Raw genomic sequence first — 24,513 nt, 5'->3', positions numbered from 1 at the left:
TTGAGAAACGGATGACCGAGACATAGCCTTTCAGAAGCGCTAGCACCTTACGATCGGGTAGACCGGTACACCTACATCCCCTACATCTGCTAGTCTACCACTGTAAGAGTTCGAACAACTTAGTCAACTATGCCAGAGCCCATAATGGCTTGTGGCTGCACACGGAAGTTTCTAGCATGAAAGATCTTATGATCCCTTTGAGCCTGGGTGGCGGTCCAAAAGAAAACAGGCAAGTCCTGGAAACCCCAGGTGCCTCAATCCACCCAGATGTGTGTTTAAGTTGCCACCTTAGATAAACCATTAAAATTATCAACTCACATCTGTCATGGATATCACTCACCCAATCCACGTCTACTAGCATATCATAAGAGCAAACGTAGAAGTAACTCCCAAAGGTTTCATAGTAATACAGGTGATAGGTACTACCTCATCTACTTCCCATCCCACAATTTATTTAGATCCTAATCATGCAATGTGAGAGGATTGATCTAATGCAATAAAACATGGGTGGTAGAAAAGGTATGATCAAAGTGTTACTTGCCTTGCTGATGATCCGCGAGACCTAGGGTTTCGAAGTAACAGGCGGCGCAATCCGGGTGATCTATCGCAGACAAACAACAAGCATACAAGAAGTACTCATCTAATGCACAGGTAAAACTCGAACAAGAGAACGAACCAGAAAGTTCAACTTAAGAACTCCGGTTGCAAAGAAAGAACGAACCGAACAAAGAAACGGAAAACCAACGGCGGAAGAAAACAACTCGGTTCTAGCAAGTTGAAACTAGGTCAACTTTTACTGTAGCAAAAACTTGTTTAAGTTGATTAGACGGAACGGCGGTTTCGAAACGAAACTCCAGGTGCTTGAATCACCTGATTCCGATAAACGAGCGGGAAGAAAGACTAGAACGAAGATCGGATCTGAGATCACAATCGCGGAATAAATCCGACCAAAAGAAAGAGGCGAACGGTTAAACGAACGGACGTTCGTTAACCGAGAAAAATCGGTGATCACGTTCGTTGAGACGAACGGTCCGAAAGAAGAACAAAAACCGATCTAGGGTTTTCGGAAAAGAAACCGAAAAAGAAACGGAAAACCGATCTAGGGTTTCGGAAGAAAACCGAAACAAAAACCGGAAGAAAAGAAAAGAACCGGAACGGTTTCAAAAATAAAAACCGAACCGATGCGAGGGTAGGGTGGCGCGGCTACCTCGACGAGGCTCCGGCGGCGGCGAGGTGCAAAGGCGGCGGCGGCTAGGCGGCGGCGGCAGCTAGGCGGCGGGGCTGGCGCGCGGCTCGGGGCAGGAGGCGGCGGTGGCTGCTGCTGCTGCTTGGGGTGGAGAGGGGGGGGGTAGAGGGGTATTTATATAGGTGAGGGGGGGGGGATTTACTTGGGGTAGGGGGCAAGCAAAAGAGGGGAAACAAAACAAGTAAAGGGGGCTAGCCTAGAGTCCTAGAGGGACTCGGCTAAGAGGTGAGGCGGCGGCCTGGCGCCTGGCGCCTGGCGCTGGCGCACGCGCGCAGGGAGGCTGGGGCGCAGCGGCGGCTGGCTGGGCCTTTGGCCTGGCTGGCCTGGCGGGAGTTTTTTTTAAATAGTTTCGCGCGCAGAAAAACAAAGAAAAAGAAAACTAAACGAACTCCAAAAATTCTAAAGTAAATTTTCCCCGACTCCTAAAAATGAGCCGAACAAAATGAACTTTACTTCGGACCTAGAATGCAATTTTTGAAAACGCGCATTTTTCCCTATCCAAATAAAATGCGAATAAACACCGGAAAATCCAAAATTTGACTTATTCATTAAATCTTCATTTTTCCTAAATTTCGGAAAGTCATATTATTCCCTCTTATATTTTTGATATCGGAAAAAATTATCGAAGATGAAATATATAAATCAAATGATCCTCTTTTCCAACATTTGAGAGAACTCAAATATGAAAATAACGAAATCTCCAACTCTCTCCGTGGGTCCTTGAGTTGCGTGAAATTTCTAGGATCAACCAAAATGCAAGAAAATATGCTATGCATGATGATCTAGTGTATAACATTCCAAATTGAAAATTTGGGATGTTACAGCAGCATGGGGAAGCGGAGACGCCCACGTCCCATCAATCACCACGCGTTAATCAAGGCCGCTCCCTTGTTGGAAAGTAGTTCATCACAGAAATTAGTTCCAGTGATTCCTACACCAATTAGTGAGGAAGCTAATGATGATGATCATGAAACTTTTGATCAAGTTACTACAGAACCTTGTAGGTCAACCAGAGTAAGATCCGCACCAGAGTGGTACGGTAATCCTATTCTGGAGGTCATGTTACTTGACCATGACGAACCTACGAACTATAAGGAAGCCATGATGAGCCCAGATTCCACGAAATGGCTTCAGGCCATGAAATCTGAGATGAGATCCATGTATGAGAACAAAGTGTGGACTTTGGTTGACTTGCCCGATGATCGGCAAGCCATAGAGAATAAATGGATCTTCAACAAGAAGACTGACGCTAACGGTAATGTTATTGCTTACAAAGCTCGACTTGTTGTGAAAGGTTTTTGACAAGTTCAAGGAGTTGACTACGATGAGACCTTCTCACCCATAGCGATGCTTAAGTCCGTCCGAATCATGTTAGCAATTGCCGCATTTTATGATTATGAAATTTGGCAAATGGATGTCAAAACTGCATTCCTTAATGGATATCTTAAAGAAGTGTTGTATATGACGCAACCAGAAGGTTTTGTCGATCCAAAAGGTCCTAACAAAGTGTGCAAGCTCCAGCGATCCATTTATGGACTGGTGCAAGCATCTCGGAGTTGGAATATATGCTTTGATAATGTGATCAAAGCATACGGTTTTATACAGACTTTTGGAGAATCCTGTATTTACAGGAAAGTGAGTGGGAGCTCTGTAGCATTTCTGATATTATATGTGGATGACATATTGTTGATCAGAAATGACACTAGATTTCTAAATAGCATAAAAGGATACTTGAGTAAGAATTTTTCAATGAAAGACCTCGGTGAAGCTGCTTACATATTGGGCATCAAGATGTATAGAGATAGATCAAGACGCTTAATTGGACTTTCACAAATCACATACCTTGATAAAGTTTTGAAGAAGTTCAAGATGGATCAAGCAAATAAAGGGTTCTTGCCTGTGTTACAAGGTGTGAAGTTGAGTCAGACTCAATCCCCGACCACTTCAGAAGATAGAGAGAAAATGAAAGTTATTCCCTATGCTTCAGCCATAGGTTCTATCATGTATGCAATGTTGTGTACCAGACCTGATGTGTTCCTTGCTATTAGTTTAGCAGGGAGGTACCAAAGTAATCCAGGAGTGGATCACTGGACAGCGGTCAAGAAGATCCTGAAATACATGAAAAGGACTAAGGATATGTTTCTCGTTTATGGAGGTGACAAAGATCTCGTCGTAAATGGTTACGTCAATGCAAGATTTGACACTGATCCGGATGACTCTAAGTCGAAAACCGGATATGTATTTTTATTGAATGGTGGAGCTGTTAGTTGGTGCAGTTCTAAGAAGAGCGTCGTGGCGGGATCTACGTGTGAAGCGGAACACATAGTTGCTTCAGAAGCAGCAAATGAAGGAGTCTGGATGAAGGAGTTCATATCCGATCTAGGTGTAATACCTAGTGCATCGGGTGCAATGAAAATCTTTTGTGACAATACTGGTGCAATTGCCTGGGCAAAGGAATCCAGATTTCACAAGAGAACCAGGCACATCAAAAGATGCTTCAATTCCATCCGTGATCAAGTCAAGGAGGGAGACATTGAGATTTGCAAGATACATACGGATCTGAATGTTTCAGACCCGTTGACTAAGCCTCTCTCATGAGCAAAACATGATCAGCACCAAGACTTCATGGGTGTTAGAATCATTACTGTGTAATCTAGATTATTAACTCTAGTGCAAGTGGGAGACTGAAGGAAATATGCCCTAGAGGCAATAACAAAGTTGTTATTTATATTTCCTTATATCATGATAAATGTTTATTATTCATGCTAGAATTGTATTAACCGGAAACGTAGTATATGTGGGAATACATGGACAAACAGAGTGTCCCTAGTATGGATCTACTTGACTAGCTCATTAATCAAAGATGGTTAAGTTTCCTAGCCATGGACATGTGTTGTCATTTGATGAATGGGATCACATCATTATAGAATGATGTGATGGACTAGACCCATCCGTTAGCTTAGCACTATGATCGTTTAGTTTATTGCTATTGCTTTCTTCATGACTTATACATGTTCTTATGACTATGAGATTATGCAGCTCCCGAATACCAGAGGAATACTTAGTGTGCTATCAAATGTCACAACATAACTGGGAGATTATAAAGATGCTCTACAGGTGTCTCCGATGGTGTTTGTTGAGTTGGCATAGATCGAGATTAGGATTTGTCACTCCGATTATCGGAGTGGTATCTCTGGGCCCTCTCGGCAATGCACATCGCTATAAGCTTTGCAAGCAATGTGACTAATGAGTAAGTTGCGGGATGATGCATTACAGAACGAGTAAAGAGACTTGCCAGTAACGAGATTGAACTAGGTATGATGATACCGACGATCGAATCTCGGGCAAGTAACATACAGATGACAAAGGGAACAACGTATGTTGTCATGCGGTTTGACCGATAAAGATCTTCGTAGAATATGTAGGAACCGATATGAGCATCTAGGTTTCGTTATTGGTTATTGACCGGAGATGTGTCTCGGTCATGTCTACATAGTTCTCGAACCCGTAGGGTCCGCACACTTAGCGTTCGATGACGATATGTATTATGGGTTATGTGATTTGATGTACCGAAGGTTGTTCAGAGTCCCAGATGTGATCACGGGCATGACGAGGAGTCTCAAAATGGTCGAGACATAAAGATTCATATATTGGAAGGCTACATTCGGACACCGGAATGGTTCGGGTCGTTTCGGATAAGTTTCGGAGTACCGGGGGTTACCGGAACCCCCTCAAGGAAGTTATTGGGCCTCATGGGCCTAATGGTGGAAGAGAGGAGGCAGGCCAAGGTGTGGCGCGTGCCCCCCCTAGCCCAAACCGAATTGGACTAGGGCTAGGGGGCCTGGCCCCCCTTTCCTTCTCTTCTTGCACTCCTTCCTTCTTCTCCTACTAGGACTAGGAAAGGGGGGAACCTACTCCTACTAGGAGTAGGATTCCCCCCTTGGGCGCGCCCCTTGTGGCCGGCCGGCTGTCCTCCTCCTCCCCTCCTTTATATACGGGGGAGGGGGCACCCCATAGACACACAAGTTGATCTTTAGCCATGTGCGGTGCCCCGTCCACAGTTTTACACCTCGGTCATATTGTCGTAGTGCTTAGGCGAAGCCCTGCGTCGGTAACTTCATCATCACCGTCAACACGCCGTCGTGCTGACGAAACTCACCCTTGGCATTAGCTGGATCAAGAGTACGAGGGACGTCACCGAGCTGAACTTGTGCAGATCGTGGAGGTGTCGTGTGTTTGGCACTTGATCGGTTGGATCACGCAGACGTTCGACTACATCAACGACGTTACTTAATGTTCCTTTTCGGTCTACGAGGGTATGTAGACACACTCTCCCCTCTCGTTGTTATGCATCTCCTAGATAGATCTCGCGTGATCGTAGGAATTTTTTTGAAATACTGTGTTCCCCAACAACACTCTACATAGTGCGTGTGCTTGGGAAAGAGAGATGCTGGGAGACCTAGAGAGTGGGGGAAGAGATGTGTGCATGCCCGAGAGACAAAGTGATAGAGACCTATATTGGGGTTTGGACTTGAGAAGAGAGGGGGTGTTAATGTGCTCGTGTGTTCGTGTCTGGGGGAGAGAACAACTTGTGTGTGTCAGGGGGCGCGGGTGTCTTTAGATAAAGAGTGAGGTGTCTATATTTGAGGGACTTTAGCATAATTGAGATAACGATACACTCATGGTTGATCAATTTGTTTCACGGCTTGGACAATGAGATAACGATACTTTTGAACATGCGTGATATACCTTGAAGTACCAGAATTACAAACCTAAGATTGGAATTTGGGAATTCGACTCCATCATTAGCTTTTGTAGTTCATTTTAACGGAGGTACATTTTTAAGCCAGGATTTCTTGATTTCAAATTCATATATCAAACCTAGAGATATACACATACGGGCATGTTCAAACTTTATAATCATCCACTTTATTCATACACATACACATTTTTGCTTTTGTCATCATATTTAGGGTAAACACATTTGGAATTTCATTTGTATTGGACCGTATGATGGTATTTGCTTGTACTAGCTCAATGATCCATATTTGACTTGAATGGACAATCTAAGTTTCGAGTTGGAGACACTGATTTTCAAAACTTGCACTTTTTTGCATGCAAAACAAATAAATTCTCGGCCATGATATCATAGTCGGCCATACAAGAGCAGAACACTTATAATTTCAGGCGCCAAAAGCTTTCAAACTTCCCGCTCACATCGAAATATCTCGCGCCCGAAAGTTTAGCCCTGCGATATTCCTGTTTTACCCTGCCACATGAACGGAAAAGGGCTGCTTTGGTAACTCCATTGTTTTCCCCTCTTTGCCCCCAACATTCTTCCCTAGAACCCCTCCCCCTCCCCCCCCCCACCCCCCCCCCCCCATGGCAAGCCGCCAAATCTAGTCCTCCACCGCAGCGGTGGACCTCACACCCCGCCAGATCTACCTTTCGCACCTTGGAACCCCCAACCGCCAACTCACCACTCCACCGGAGCAGCTTCACCGACTGGCTTGTCCACGGCTCCAGATCTCCTTGACCGCCATCATGGTCCACCGCACCGGATCTGCTTAACTGGCGCCCTCGTCGACCATAGTGTAGGCCCTTCACTGACTCCCTCGTCCGCCCCATCGTTGGCCCTTCATACAAGCCCTCGTCTGCCACAACAGATCTGTCTCACCGAAAGCACTATACACCGCACCCGCCGACGCCTTCGTCCACTGCACCAGACCCGCTGAGGGAGTCCTAGATTATGGGGTCCTCGGGTGTCCGGGCTGTGTGATATGGGCTGGACTGATGGGTCGTGAAGATATAAGGCAGAAGGCCCTCCCCTGTGTCCGGTTGGGACTCTCCTTTGCGTGGATGGCAAGATTAGCGTCCGGATGTATAGTTTCCTTCTTCTGTAAACCGACTCTGTACAACCTTGGGCCCCTCCAGTGTCTATATAAACCGGAGGGGTTAGTCCATAGAAGCTATGATAATTCACATAGGCTAGACAGCTAGGGTTTAGCCATTACGATCTCGAGGTAGATCAACTCTTTTAACCCCTATACTCATCAAAGTCAATCAAGCAGGAAGTAGGGTTTTACCTCCATCGAGAGGGCCCGAACCCGGGTAAACATCGTGTCCCCTTTGTCTCCTGTTACCTTCGATCCTCAGACGCACAGTCCGGGACCCCGTACCCAAGGTCGGCCGGTTTTGACACCGACATTGGTGCTTTCATTGCACGGAAGTCATATTCAACTTCACCGGCCCTACTTTACTGACACCATAGCCTCATCAGGTTATTTCGATTTGTACTCCTTCGGTTTTTCTCTTCTTTATCATGGAACTGTTCACTTACCACATATGAGCTTTCTTGTATGTCGACAGGCGCTACAACCGAGGCACCGGAGCCGCTTCAGCAACAGCGACAGCCGGCCCAAACTCAACCGCAACATGAGCACCATCGATGATCCGTAGCTATCAAGTATGACAATGATACCCATACGCCGCCGAGAATCAGGTACTATTATCCAACGGTCGGCGCCTACGTTCACTTTCTTAGCATAAGCACCACACCTTCGAATTTCTTCAGGGCATCATTCAATTTTTCATGAGACGCGTTATTCTGCTTGCACCTGTAGGGCCATACTTCTGGCAGTGAACATGTTACATGTGCTAAATTACAAACCAGTGCACATATAGCTACAATGCTTTAGTTTTGTCCAAAGTATTACTGTACTTCCTAGATATCACTGCCTACTATTTTACTTCTTGCATGCTATATTTATGATAATGGTGTTGTTCTAATGCCACCTGTTGGCTCCATCAGACTGCTTCATGTTCTCTATGCTTAATTACACATTAGAAAACTAGCATGTGGTTCTGCTACTTTTTGTTCGTTTTACCCTACATTTTCTGATGCTAGTGTAGCGATCCGACCTCAGACGGTCAAATCTCTGTGTATAAGTGTCATCCCTGGATCAGTAATGCTGACACACACAGTACTTAAAGGATTTATAAGAGAGTTCAATCACACACTTATTACATCGAATGTCTCAAAAGAGAACTTATTACAATAATATGGTTGAAGGCCATCTAAATAAGATAACAGCGGAAGCTTCGAAGGTAAAATGAGTTCATCAACTCCAACGACAGAGCTGAGTGCACGACAACGACCTAGCGCACCTTACTCTTCGTCTGAAAACTCTGCAACATAATACGTTGCAGCCTGTGTAGGTCAGCACATGGAATATGCTGGCAATATAACACTATAAATCAATGAACAAGTAACAGCTATAACTATATGCATATTTGGCTGGTGGAGGCTCTATGATTAGCATTTGCAGAAAGCTAGTTTTTCCCTACAACAAAGGAATATATTCTATTTATCTACAAAGTTTGTTGAAAACATTGGGATGGTTCCTCCAACTCAATCCCAAATTAAAGTAATCATCAACCCAACAATTTAATTAAGTAAAGTGATGACATCAAATCAATAATTCAAGCACCAGATAGTCAAAATGTCCATAACCGGGGACACGGCTAACCATAATTAGTTTGTACACTCTACAGAGGTTTGTGCACTTTTCCCCACAAGTCTCGATCTCCTCTGTTGAATTTCTCGCACTGCATGATGTTTGATAAACGGATGACCGAGACACAGTCCTTCCGACGAGGTCCCCTTAACCGATAGATAGGCCGGTACACCTACAATCCTCTACATTTGCTAGCCCATCATGGAAAGGTTTCCCGCAACTTACTCAACTATGCCAGAGCCCATAATGACTTGTGGCTGCACACGAAAGTTTCTAGCATGAATAAATTATGATCCTTTGTGCCTGGGTGGCAAACTGTAGGATAATCACATGGGTACTCCAGGATATCCCAGGACAACGCTGGATTGCTCTAGGTGCCCAGAAAACCACTGGGTACTCCAAGGTGCCTCAACCAATCCACCCAGATGTGTGTTAAAGTATCCACCTTAAATAAACCCTTAGTTCATAATAATTCTCACAACTGTCATGAATCACTCAATCCAAACCACGTCTACGAGCATAGCATAGCAAATATAATAAGCGTAACGTAGTAACTCCCGAGTTTCGAATGAAAGGGCAATAGGTACTACCTCAACATCTACTTCTCAAAACCCACATGCTAACGATCTGAAAACCCTAGTGACTCGTAGTAGCATGCTTTGCACTCCGGAAAACTCTATCGTAAACAAACAATGGCATACAAAATAAATCAAGAATAAGATGCAAGGTTAAAACTCAAATAAAAAGATCCAAACCGAAAGTTCAACTGAAGATCTTCGATTTGAAAAAAGAATCAATCGAATCGGAGCTAGGAAACTCAAACTGCGGTCAAAAGAAATTCGAAATCAAATCTGCTTGGAACCAAATTTTAAATTTTCAAAACCATGTTCAAGTTGGTTATCTGGAAAGAGGGGAACAAGACAAAGATTTTGGCGCTGGTTTCACTGGATTTGGACGAGCGAGCAAAAAGTTGTGAGGGTTTGAAGACCAGGGGCTAATCTGCGATAAAAATAATCGTGGATAGGTCCCTGGCTGAAAAATAAAACAAAAAGAAACGGCTATCGAACGAACGTTCGCTATCAAGGTCAAACGAGCGAATACGTTCGCTAACAGAGACATTCAAACGAACGCTCGCTAATTAGCGAACTCGAAAAAAACTGAACTAAACCGATCTAACGAAAACCCCAAAAAAACTGGGTGATGGTTCGGTCTTTACCGGTTCTTAAAAAAAAGGCGGGCGGCGGCGGCGGGATCTGGCGAACGGCGCAGGGCTTCGGCAGCGGGCGACGGCGTCGTCGGCGGTGCTAGCGGCGACGGAGAGCAGCGGCGGTAGCAGGGCAGTAGCGATGAGCGGCAACGGTGGCGGTGGTGCGGCTCGGCGGCATCGGCTGCGGGCGGCGGTGGCTGGGGCGGCTCGGGATGGGAGGAGGAGGCGGCGGGGCGGGCACTTATAAAGGCAAGGGGGGCGGCTTCGCCTTGCGGGAGGGGGCGTCGGGTCGGACCGGGAGTCGTGCCCCGGCTGGACTCGGGCGGCGGCGGCTCGGTTTCCCCGTGTGTGAGGAAGGCGGCGCGGAGGTGGGCCGCGGAGGTGGGCGGCGGCGGCGGCTCGGTTTCCCCGTGTGTGAGGAAGGCGGCGCGGAGGTGGGCCGTGGCCTGCTCGACTGGGCTTCGGCCCAGTCGGGCAGGAAAAGATTTTTTCAAATAAAATTCCGCCCGTATAAAATCCTAATAAAATATAAAAAACAATAAAATCCTAAAATTACCAGAAACAATTTTCACCGTCTAAACGTAATATTTAGAACAAAGTGAACATCTTTCTGGTCTAAAAATGCAATTTTCAAAAATGCATATTTTTATAATTCAAATAAAATAGCAAATAAAATATAATTTGATTAACATTTCTCCTCCAATATTCCTCTCTTTTTGAAGAAGTCATATTATCTTCTCTTTTTTATTTTTAATATTGGAAATAATTTGGAGAGAAAAATATTAAAACCAAATTGATCCTCTTTTCAAATTTGAGAAAATTCAAATATGAAAAAAATGAAATCTCCAACTCTCTCCTTGGGTCCTTGAGTTGCTTAGGATTTCTAGGATCACCAACAAAATGCAAATAAAAAATGATATGCATATGATGACCTATGTATAACATCCAAATTGAAAATGGGATGTTACAAACCTACCCCCCTTAAGATGAATCGCGCCCTCGAGATTTGGGTTGGCTAGAAAATAGGTGTTGGTGGTCTTTCCGTAGGTCTTCTTCTTGCTCTCAGGTTGCTTCATCCTCGGTATGGTGGCTCCACTGAACTTTGCAAAACTTGATAACCTTGCTGCGTGTAACTCGGCTGGCAAACTCGAGAATCTTCACGGGTTTCTCCTCATAAGTTAGGTCATTATCCAATTGAATTGCTTCCAGGGGCAATGTATCTCTTAGAGGAATATCGACAATCTCAGCATGGCACTTCTTCAATTGGGAAATGTGAAACACATCGTGAAGTCCGGACAATCCTTTGGGTAACTCCAACTTGTAGGCCACCTCTTCCATACGTTCTAGAACTCGGTATGGCCCTATAAATCTTGGGGCTAACTTACCCTTCACTCCAAATCGTTTAACTCCTCGCAGGGGTGACACACGGAGATACGCTCGGTCTCCAATCTCATAAACTACCTCCTTGCATTTTGTATCGGCATAACTCTTCTGCCTGGATAGAGCTACCTTCAGTCTATCTCGAATCAACTTAACCTTCTCTTCAGTCTATCCGGTCCAAATAACTGACGGTCTCCAACTTCATCCCATATCAACGGTGTCCTGCACCTCCTTCCATACAAAGCTTCGAAAGGTGCCATCTTCGAACTAGCTTGATAACTGTTGTTCTATGAGAACTCTGCGTAAGGCAAATCATCATCCCAACTAGATCCATAATCTAGCGCACAAGCTCTCAACATGTCCTCCAGAATCTGATTGACTCTCTCGGTCTGTCCATCTATCTACGGATGAAAGGCTGTACTGAACTCTAGCCTAGTACCCAAAGTCTGGTGAAGCTGATTCCAAAACTTCAAGGTAAACTGCATTCCTCTATCTGATACGATGGTCCTCGGAACTTCATGCAGACATATGATCCTAGTCATATATATCTTGGCCAACTTCGTGCTTGTATAGGTGGTTTTCACTGGGATAAAGTGAGCTACCTTGGTCAAGCGATCAACTACTACCCAGATAAAATCATACCCTGATCGGGTCCTGGGTAATCCGATGACGAAACCCATGCCAAGCTTGTCCCACTTCCATTCGGGTATCGGCATAGGTTATAATAATCATGTTGGCTTCTGATGCTCTGCCTTTACTCTCTGACATACATCGCATATTTCTACATACTCGGCAATATCCTTCTTCATTCCTGTCCACCAGAAGCGTTCCTTCAAATCCAAATACATCTTGATGTTTCCGGGGTGAATCGAGTATGGCGAGTCATGAGCTTCCTAAAGTATTAACTTCCTGATCTCCACATTATTGGGCACATATACACAATCCACAAACCACAAAGTCTCGTGCTCATCCTCACGAAAACCCTTGGCTTTTCCTTTGCCCATTCTCTCCTTTATCTCAGCAATTTCCTTATCATCCTTCTGGGCCTCTCGAATCTTTCCCAATAACATAGACTGAACTTCCATTGCTACAACAAAACCTCTTGGAACTATCTCCAAACGAAGTTCCTTGAGATCGTCGGCTAACTCCCGCGGTAATCCTCCGCTTACGAGGGTATTGACATTACTCTTGCGGCTCAAAGCATCTGCTATGACATTGGCCTTTCCTGGATGATAGTGCAGCTTCATATCATAATCCTTTATTAGCTCCAACCATCTCCTCTGCCTGAGATTCAGCTCCTTCTACGTGAAGATATACTTCAAACACTTATGATCCGTATATACATCACAACGGTTTCCAATAAGAAAATGTCTCTAGGTCTTGAGTGCATGCACTATGGCTGCTAACTCTAAATCATGCGTGGCATAATTCAACTCATGCGGTCGAAGCTGACGTGAAGCATATGAAACAACTCTTTCATCCTGCATAAGTACACCTCCAAGTCCTAAGCGAGAAGCGTCGCAATACACTTGGAAATCCTTGTGTATATCCGGAAGAATCAGTACCGGGGCTGTAACCAAACGTTTCGTCAACTCCTGAAAACTGGCTTCACATTCCTCGGTACATTTGAACTTAGTGTCCTTCTTCAATAGCTCTATCATGGGTTTCACAATCTTGGAAAATTCTCAATGAACCTCCTATAATATCCTGCAAGTCCCAGAAAACTATGGATCTCTCCAACTGAGGTGGGTGCCAACCACTCAGTGACAGATTGAACCTTGGTGGGGTCTACTGCTATACCTTCTCCTGATATAACATGTCCAAGAAATCCAACTTCCTTCAACCAAAACTCACATTTGCTAAACTTGGCATACAACTGATGTTCCCTGAGCTTCTCGAGAACTAAGCGCAAGTGTTCCTTGTGTTCCTCTTCATTCTTCGAGTATACCAGAATATCATCAATGAACACCATAACGAACTTATCCAAAAACTCCATGAACACCTTGTTCATCATACTCATAAAATAGGCAGGGGCATGACCGTGTATTCATATAGCCAGTATTCATACAACAAAGGAATATATTTTATTTATCTACAAAGTTTGTTGAAAACATTGGGAAGGTTCGTCCAACTCAATCCCAAATTAAAGTAATCATCAACCCAACAATTTAATTAAGTAAAGTGATGAGATCAAATCAATAATTCAAGCACCAGATACTCAAAATGTCCATAATCGGGGACACGGCTAACCATGATTAGTTTGTACACTCTACAGAGGTTTGCACACTTTTCCCCACAAGAGTCGATCTCCTCTGTTGAATTTCTCGCACTGCATGATGTTTGAGAAACGGATGACCGAGACACAGTCTTTCCGGAGAGGTCCCCTGAACTGATAGATAGGTCGGTACACCTACAATCCCCTGCATCTGCTAGCCCATCATGGAAAGGTTTCCCGCAACTTACTCAACTATGCCAGATCCCATAATGGCTTATGGCTGCACATGGGAGTTTCCAGCATGAATAATTTTATGATCCCTTTGAGCCTGGGTGGCAAACCATATGATAATCACACGGGTACTCCGGGATATCCCAAGACAACGCTGGATTGCTCCAGGTGCCCAGACAACCACTGGGTACTCCAGGGTGCCTCAACCAATCCACCCAGATGTGTGTTAAAGTAGCCACCTTAAATAAACCCTTAGTTCATAATAATTCTCACAATTGTCATGAATCACTCAATCCAAACCTCGTCTACGAGCATAGCATAGCAAAGTATAATAAGCGTAATGTAGTAACTCCCAAGGTTTGAATGAAAGGGCAATAGGTACTACCTCAACATCTAGTTCCCAAAACCCATATGTTAATCAGGTCCTAACCATGCAGTGTTTGAGGATTGAAACTAATGCATAAAAAATGGGTAATAAAGGGGTATGATCAAAGTGTTACTTGCCTTGCTAGCGATCTGAAAACTCTAGTGACTGGTAGTAGCACGCTTCGCACTGTGGAAAACTCTATCGTAAACAAAAAATTGCATACATAAGCAATCAAGCATAAGATGCAAGGGTAAAACTAAAATAAAAAGATCCAAACTGAAAGTTCAACTGAAGAGCTTCGATTTGCAAAATGAATCAATCGAATTGGAGTTACGAAACTCAAACTGCGGTTAAAAGAAATTCGAAATCAAATCTGCTTGGAACCAAATTTTAAATTGTCAAAACCATGTTCAAGTTAGTTATCTAGAAAGAGGGGAACAAGACGAAGATTTTGGCGCTGGTTTACTGGATTTAGACGAACGAGCAAAAAGTTGTGAGGGTTTGAAGATCAGGGGCTAATCTACGATAAAAATAATCACGGATAGCTCCCTGGCCGGAAAATAAAATAAAAAGAAAAGGCTATCGAACGAACGTTCGCTATCAAGGTTAAACGAGTGAATATGTTCGCTAATAGAGACGTTCGAACGAATGCTCGCTAATTAGCGAACTTGAAAAAACCGAACTAAACCGATCTAACGAAAAACCCAAAAAAACTGGCCGACGGTTTGGTCTTTACCGGTTCTTTCAAAAAAACCGGCGGGCGGCGGCGGCGGGATCCGGCGAACAACATTGGTGGCGCGGGGCTTCGGCAGAGGGCGGTTGCGGCGGTGCTAGCGGCGGCGGAGAGCAGCGGCGGCGGTGGTGCGGCTCGGCGGCGTCGGCTGCGGGCGGCGGTGGCTCCGGTGGCTCGGGACGGGGGGAGGAGGCGGCTGGGCGGGCGCTTATAAAGGCGAGGGGGGCGGCGTCGCCTTGCGGGAGGGGGCGCCGGGTCGGACCAGGAGTTGTGCCCCGGCCGGACTTGGGCGGAGGCGGCGGCTCGGTCTCCCCGCGCGGGAGGAAGGCGGCGCACAGGTGGGCCGCGGCCTGCTCGGCTGGGCTTCGGCCCAGTCGGGCGGGAAAAGATTATTTTTTAAATAAAACTCCCCCCGAATAAAATCCTAATAAAATATAAAAAACAAAAAAAATCCTAAAAATACCATAAACAATTTTCACCGTCTAAACCTAATATTTAGAACAAAGTGAACATTTTTCTGGTCCAAAAATGCAATTTTCAAAAATGCATATTTTCCTAATTCAAATAAAATAGCAAATAAAATATAAATTTGATTTTAAAATTCCTCCTCCAATATTCCTCTTTTTTTGAAGAAGTCATATTATATTCTCTCTTTTATTTTTAATATTAGAAATATTTTGGAGTGAAAAATATTAAAACAAAATTGATCCTCTTTTCAAATTTGAGAAAATTCAAATATAAAAATAAATGAAATCCCCAACTCTCTCCTTGGGTCCTTGAGTTGCTTAGGATTTCTAGGATCAGCAACAAAATGCAAAGAAAATATGATATGCATATGATGACCTATGTATAACATCCAAATTGAAAATTGGGATGTTACAGCTAGCTATTACATCACTGCTCCGAGCCTCTATTCATTACTTTTTTGTGTGTTCATGATCTTCCCAAGTTGCATGCCTAATTTCATGCTTCTATTAATTATGGAGCTCCCAACCCCATCAAGCAAAATATTTGTTCTTTTGGGGCTGGCACATCGAACAAGCATAAAAATAGAGTGAAGCACATATATTGTCGTGTAAGCACACACCCTTCTTTCATTAGTTTAGATGAACCATTGATGATCAATTCGAACCAGTGTGTGCAATTAAAATTAATTTTACCTAAATAGAGGGTGTAGAATAAACTACAACAACTAGATTTGCAACCACAGCATGCTGACGATATCTTCAAAGAACATTGCAACAGCAGCGAGGCTTCACAACAACATATGGTAAGCCAGTGTGTTTTAGATACATGTGAAATGTAATGCGTGTGGGCTGCTTTCTTTGCCCTCAACCTGTAATCCTAAAGAATTACAAATAGTTTAGTTGTCTGCTTTGCTGTATTGCTTGATACAAATGTTTGTTTCTTACTTGTCAGGCTATACCTGAGTTGGTGCATGATGTACTATCGTAAAGAAATGCATGCCTAGTTCATTTGAGTCCTTAACTTTTCCTATGAACTTCATCACAAGACTGTCTTCGTAGTTTATATGAGGCCACAATGTTAAGTGCTTTCTCAGATTATTTCAACTGCTTAGATGCCTTGGCAACTTAAATATAGCGGTGGTACACTCCCTTTCAACTAGGGATGTCAACGGGGTCCCGTTTAATCCAGATTAAAGTCGACTAGTGGTATGATAGTTCAAAAGAGTTTTTGTTTTTTGAGGAAAATGAACTAGGGAGCTAGCAAAAACTAACTAGATGGGACTGGTGGATGTCGTTTATTTTCCACTTACATCCCTAGTTTCATCTTACCATTTTAATTTCTTTTCGGCTGATGCTGCTTCGAACCATTTAAATATAGCTTGCCAGGCTAGGCAATAATTTGTATGTCCTTTACCATGTAAGCTTACTGCCTAGATCATGTGATAACTATCTCTTACTTATGTCCAGCGGAAACCTTTCAGGATGCCGTTCACACTAGGACACAATGTACAACCCCAGATTCTATTTGTGGAAGAAGTGCGTCATCCATGTTACCAAATGCTAGCGGTTCAGAGGCAACACCGCCGGAGAGCAGTCTGAGCACAGATATTATAGTTCTTGAGGCTCTACTAGAGGCAGAAAGAGATGGTGTGGCTGCCATGAATGAGGTAATCTCGATCTTGAGGCTGGAAATTATGCAATTAGCTGCACGCATTATTCAAGCAACCCAAGAATTGGAGGGAGTAAGAATATTGCATTTGAAGACGGAGGAGGTCCTGCTGTTTCTGCTAACTGAAGCCCAGTTGAAATTGGAGGTAGTCACAGTTCTTCTTTAGATACCAGTTGAAATTGTCATTAGATTATTGTACTTGCATGTTGTGTCATGTTTGTGAATGAGTTATTCTGTAAGACCCCCTATGTTGTCCATGTGTTGTAATGATCCGAATTTTTTAGGCGAGGTAATCCTCAGTACTTGTATGATTGACATAAGGTGAACTGTTTTTCGTGTGAGCATATTGTATTGGATGAAATAACTATTTGAATCAAAGTGTATCCAACCTACTGAAGTCAAAGATCACGACATTTCTAAATCATAATCATATATAAAGGTGGAATAAATCTTCGTCGTGGTTTTGTAGAAATAAATAACAAAATGTAGAATTATCTATGGATATTCGTAATCAAATACAAATTGGATTTTAATTTAGTTGCCAGGGCCCAGGGTAAACATGAATGCTAATTCTCCCAAGTTTTGAACGAAGCAGCTAAACACCCACTATCATTTGTGGGCTGCCCGAAGCAAGTGTTTGCGAGATGGAAATTACTGTCTAACCCTGACAACTAACATCTTAATCGACCGGATTTACACTGCTGTTGATAGGGATAGACTAGTAACTTCAATCAGACGCGACACGACCGCCTCTGAGCCCATTCAGACATGGTGGGCGCCAAACATGGGCGGCAAAACACATTTGATTCAAGATCTTCCAAAAGACATGTGTCTCTCCCTCCATTTGCCCATTCATCCATGATGGGCGGCAAAACAAACTCTCCTCGTCCGAAATCGATGTAGGCAAATATTTTAAATAGGGGTAGATGTGTAACTTCCCTTAGACGTGACACAACCGCCCTACCTATCAGCCCCATTCATACACCATGGGTGCCAACCGTGGGCGGCAAAACACCCTCTCCTCGCCCAAAATCGCCACTGGCAAATATTTGGGAGATGCGAGATTACCGTCCTATCCCCAACCGACGTGATGTCCGAAATTTTAAACGGGGGATAAGTTCATAACTTTCCCACATTTCAGACAAGCGCGTCCCAAAGTTTGAGACCCCCCTCCATTTCCCCATTAATACACCGTCGGTGCTACAACAACCTCCCCACTGCGGCCAGCCTCCTCCGTCCTCCACCCCATCCTTCACCTTGCCGGAGCTGCTACCCCTACCCCGTCGTCCACTACAAGAGATGGACGTCTCTCATCCACGGAACCGGACCAGGATCCTTTCATCGCGTCCTCTCCCTTCATCAGCGCCGTCTTCCACCTTGCCGTTGCCGCTCCTATGACCGCCTCATTGATGACAACATGATTTATCCCCCGACCCGGCCGTGTGCCGTCTAAAGTCTTTTTCCGCGCCGCCAACAACCATCGCACCCACAACACCCTCAATGTATCAGCAGGGGCCTACACATCATCGCAAGAGAGGTGGTACTCTTCCATATGTGCTTAACTTATTGATCTCACCCGGAAAATAGATCGTAAATTGTTTGCTGCACTTTTCTTGTCCGTACCAAATCATAGTGGCTAGTTGAAAGCAAACATTGGTTGCAAAGCAGCTTTGTCCGGTTTGCACCTTCAGATCTTCCATGGCACGGTCACTATACTCGTAAAGCTTATGGTTCCCCCTTTATATTCACTACCATCATTGTAGGTGCTTCGTGTCGTGCTAGCACTGCTCCTCAAGACCTCAACCCATCAAGCGAAACAACATGCCACTCATAATTCCAAAGCTTAGGTGTTGACATACGAATATGATATGATGCTCATATTACTTAAACAGAGAATGTTTAATTGGTCACCTAATGTTCCTATATTCATTTTGAAAAGCATGTGCGCCACCCACTGGTCCAGCTAGTTCCACTTTCCTTATTTTACTCTTGATTCTTAGGGTTTTCCCCTTTTATCTACTCTACTATGATCTACGTAGGTGCTTGATACGTCTCCAACGTATCTATAATTTTTTATTGTTCCATGCTATTATATTATCTGTTTTGGATGTTTAATGGGCTTTAATATGCACTTTTATATTATTTTTGGGACTAACCTATTAACCAAAGGCCCAGTGCAAATTGTTTTTTGCCTATTTTAGTGATTTGTAGAAAAGGAATATCAAACATAATCCAAACGGAACGAAACATTCGCGAGGATCTTTATTGGAACAAACGCGACCCAGGAGACTTGGAGTACAAGTGTGGAAGTCCGCGAAGCTTCCACGAGACAGGGGGCGCACCTAGGGGGAAGGCACACCCCCACCCTCGTGATCGAATCCCCCTCCGGCAGATCGCCGGAAAAGGCCCCCAATAAAGAAGTAGGTCGGTGGAGCTTCGTGGAGCCCACGAGGGTGGGGGCGCGCCTACCCCCTGGGCGCCCCCTGCCTCGTCAAAGCTTCGCGGACTTCCAGACTTGTACTCCAAGTCTCCTGGGTTGCGTTTGTTCCAAGAAAGATCCTCGTGAAGGTTTCGTTCCGTTTGGATTCCGTTTGATATTCCTTTTCTATGAAACACTGAAATAGGCAAAAAACAACAATTTGCACTAGGCCTTTGGTTAATAGGTTAGTCCCAAAAATAATATAAAAGTGCATATTAAAGCCCATTAAACATCCAATATAGATAATAAATAGCATGGAACAATAAAAAATTATAGATACGTTGGAGACGTATCAAGCATCCCCAAACTTAATTACCGCTTGTCCTCGAGTAGGTAAACGATAAAAATAGAATTTTTGATGTGGAATACTACGTAACATAATTTTCAATTTAATTCTCTTTATTGTTGCATGAATATTCAGGTCCGAAAGATTCAAGACAAAAGTTTAATATTGACATAAAAACAATAATACTTCAAGCACACTAACCAAGCAATTATGTCTTCTCAAAATAACATAGCCAAAGAAAGCTCATCCCTAAAAAATCATATAGTTTGTCCATGCTTTATTTTCGTCACACAAAATGCTCCCCTCATGCACAACCCCGATGACAAGCCAAGCAATTGTTTCATACTTTAGTATTCTCAATTTTTTTCAACTTTCACGCAATACATGAGTGCGCGCCATGGACATAGCACTATGGGTGGAATAGAATACTGTGATGGAGGTTGTGTGGAGAAGACAAAAAAGGAGAAATTCTAACATTGACGCGGCTAATCAACGGGCTATGGAGATGCCCATCAATTGATGTCAATGCAAGGACTAGGGATTTCCATGCAATGGATGCACTAGAGCTATAAACGTATGAAAGCTCAACAAAAGAAACTAAGTGGGTGTGCGTCCAACTTGCTTGCTCACGGAGACATAGAGCATTTTGAGGAAGCCCATTGTTGGAATATACAAGCCAAGTTCTATAATGAAAAATTCCCACTAGTATATGAAAGTGACAAAATAAGAGACTCTCTACCATGAAGATCATGGTGCTACTTTGAATCACAAGTGTGGAAAAAGGATGGTAACATTGCCCCTTCTCTCTTTTTCTCTCATTTTTTGGGCCTTCTCTTTTTTTTGGCCTTTCTTTTTCTTTTCTTTTTCCTCACGGGACAATGCTCTAATAATGATGATCATCACACTTCTATATATTTACAACTCAAAAATTACAACTCGATACTAGAAAAAAATATGACTCTATATGAATGCTTCTGGCGCTGTACCCGGATGTTCAATGATTCAAGAGTGACATGTATAAAAATTACGAGTGGTCGCTTTGCCACAAATACGATGTCAACTACATGATCACGCAAGGCAATATGACAATGATGGAGCGTGTCATAAAAAATGGAACGGCGGAAAGTTGCATGGCAATATATCTCGGAATGGCTGTGGAAATGTCATAATAGGTAGGCATGGTGGCTGTTTTGAGGAAGATATAAGGAGGTTTATGTGTGAAAGAGTATCATATCACGGGGTTTGGATGCACCGACGAAGTTTGCACCAACTCTCAAGGTGAGAAAGGGCAATGCACAGTACCGAAGAGGCTAGCAATGACGGAAGGGTGAGAGTGCGTACAATCCATGGACTCAACATTAGTCATAAAGAACTCACATACTTATTGCAAAAATCTACAAGTCATCAAAACCAAGCACTACGCGCATGCTCCTAGGGGGATAGATTGGTAGGAAAAGACCATCGCTCATCCCCGACCGCCACACATAAGGAAGGCAATCAAACAACACCTCATGCTTCAAATTTGTCACACAATGGTTACCATACGTGCATACTACGGGACTTGCGAACCTCAACACAAGTATTTGTCAATTTCACAATTACTTAAATCGCATGACTCTAATATCACCATCTTCATATCTCAAAACAATCATCAAGTATCAAACTTCTCATAGTATTCAATGCATTCTATATGGAAGTTTTTATTATACCCATCTTGGATGCCTATCATATTAGGACTAATTTTTATAGCCAAAGCAAATTACCATGCTGTTCTGAAAGACTCTCAAAATAATATAAGTGAAGCATGAGATATCAATAATTCCTATAAAATAAAACCACCATCGTGCTCTAAAAAGATATAAGTGAAGCACTAGAGCAAAATTATCTAGCTCAAAAGATATAAGTGAAGCACATAGAGTATTCTAATAAATTATGATTTATGTGTGTCTCTGCCAAAAGGTGTGTACAGCAAGGATGATTGTGGTAAATAAAAATCAAAGACTCAAATCATACAAGACGCTCCAAGCAAAACACATATCATGTGGTGAATAAAAATAAAGCCTCAAGTAAAGTTACCGATAGACGAAGACGAAAGAGGGGATGCCTTTCGGGGCATCCCCAAGCTTAGGCTTTTGGTTGTCCTTGAATTTTACCTTGGGGTTCCTTGGGCATCCCCAAGCTTCGGCTCTTGCCACTCCTTATTCCAAAATCCATCAAATCTTTACCCAAAAACTTGAAAACTTCACAACACAAAACTCAACAGAAAATCTCATGAGCACCATTAGTATAAGAAATTAAATCACCACTTTAAGGTACTATAATGAACTCATTCTTCATTTATATTAGTGTTAAACCTACTGTATTCCAACTTCTCTATGGTTCATACCCCCCGATACTAGCCATAGATTGATCAAAATAAGCAAACAATACATGAAAAATGGAATCTGTCAAAAACTGAATAGTTTGTAGCAATCTGGAGGTTTTGAATACTTCTGGAACTCCAAAAATTCTGAAAACTTAGGACAACCTAAATAATTTTTATATTGATTTACTGCAATTGGAATTGGTATTTTATCGCTCTCTGGTAAAAAAATGAAAATTATTCTCGTGAGCGCATACTTTCTGTTTTTTTCACCAAGATCAAACAACAATCACCCAAGAAGATCATAAAGGATTTAATTGGCACAAACACTAACTAAAACATAAAAGCACAATCATAACATAGGATAGATTAATTGTTTATTACTAAACAGGAACAAAAAGCAAGGAACACAAATAAAATTGGGTTGCCTCCCAACAAGCGCTATCGTTTAACGCCCCTAGTTAGGCATAAAAGCAAGAATAGATCTAGGTATTGTCATATTTTGTATGCAATCTATAAGTGGCTCTCATAATAGATTCATAAGGTAATTTAATTTTCTTGCTAGGAAAGTGTTCCATGCCTTTCCTTAATGGAAATTAGAATCTTATATTTCCTTCTTTCATGTCAATAATTGCACCAATCGTTCTAAGGAAAGGTCTACCAAGAATAATAGGACATGTAGGATTGCAATCTATATCAAGAACAATGAAATCTACGGGCACATAATTCCTATTTTCAACAATAAGAACATCATTAATTCTTCCGATAGGTTTCTTAATGGTGGAATCCGCAAGGTGCAAATTTAAAGAACAATCATCAAATTCATAGAAACCTAACACATCATACAAAGTTTTTGGAATTGTGGAAACACTAGCACCCAAATCACATAAAGCATAGCATTCATAATCTTTAATCTTAATTTTAATAGTAGGTTCCCACTCATCATAAAGTTTTCTAGGGATAGAAACTTCTAGTTCAAGCTTTTCTTTATGGGATTGCATTAAAGCATCAACGATATGTTTGGTAAAGGCCTTATTTTGATCATAAGCATGAGGAGAATTTAACATGGATTGTAACAAGGAAATAAAATCTATGAAAGAGCATTTATCATAATTAAATTTCTTGAAATCCAAAATAGTGGGTTCATTGCTATGTAAAGTTTTGACCTCTTCAATCCCACTTTTATTAATTCTAGCATCAAGATCTAGAAAATCCGAATCATTGGGATGCCTTTTAACTAAAGTTGACTCATCTCCAGTCCCATCTTTATCAAGATTCATAATGGAAAACAAAGATTTAATAGGAGACACATCAATCACTTTTAGATCTTCATCATTATTATCATGAAAACTTGAAGAAAACGCTTTCACAAAGCAATCTTTTTTAGCACGCATCCTAGCGGTTCTTTCTTTGCACTCATCAATGGAAATTCTCATGGCTTTGAGAGACTCATTGATGTCATGCATAGATGGAATATGTCTAAGCTTAAAAGAATCAACATCAAGAGAAATTCTATCCACGCTCCTAGCCAACTCATCAATCTTAAGCAATTTTTCTTCAATCAAAGCATTGAAATTCTTTTGCGAATTCATAAATTCTTTAACACTAGTCTCAAAATTAGAGGGCATCTTATTAAAATTTCCATAAGAGTTGTTGTAGGAATTACCATAATTACTAGAGGAATTACTAGGAAACGGCCTAGAATTAAAATTTCCTCTATACGCGTTGTTACCAAAATTGTTTCTACCAACAAAATTCACATCCATAGATTAATTAGTATTCTCAATAAAAGTGGACAAAGGCATATGATTAGGATCAGAAGAAACACTCTTATTAGCAAACAATTTCATATGCTCATCTATCTTTCCACTCAAAACATTAATCTCTTCAATAGCATGAACTTTTTTATTAGTGGATCTATCGGTGTGCCATTGAGAATAATTAACCCTAATATTGTCTAGGAGTTTAGTAGCTTCTCCTAAAGTGATTTCCATAAAAGTGCCTCCCGCGGCCAAATCTAAAAGATTTCTAGAAGCAAAATTCAATCCAGCATAGAAATTCTGTATAATCATCCATAAATTCAAACCATGTGTAGGGAAATTACGTATCATTAATTTCATCCTCTCCCAAGCTTGTGCAACATGCTCATGATCAAGTTGCTTAAAACTCATAATATCATTTCTAAGAGAGATGATCTTAGCGGGAGGAAAATACTTAGAGATAAAAGCATCTTTGCACTTATTCCATGAATCAATACTATTTTTAGGCAAAGAAGAGAACCAAGTTTTAGCATGATCTCTAAGCAAAAACGGAAATAACTTCAATTTAACAATATCACTATCCACATCTTTCTT

Source organism: Triticum urartu, chromosome 4 (genome assembly GCF_003073215.2).
Source record: "Triticum urartu cultivar G1812 chromosome 4, Tu2.1, whole genome shotgun sequence".
NCBI classification, from domain to species: domain Eukaryota; kingdom Viridiplantae; phylum Streptophyta; class Magnoliopsida; order Poales; family Poaceae; genus Triticum; species Triticum urartu.
This window is presented reverse-complemented; position numbering follows the sequence as displayed.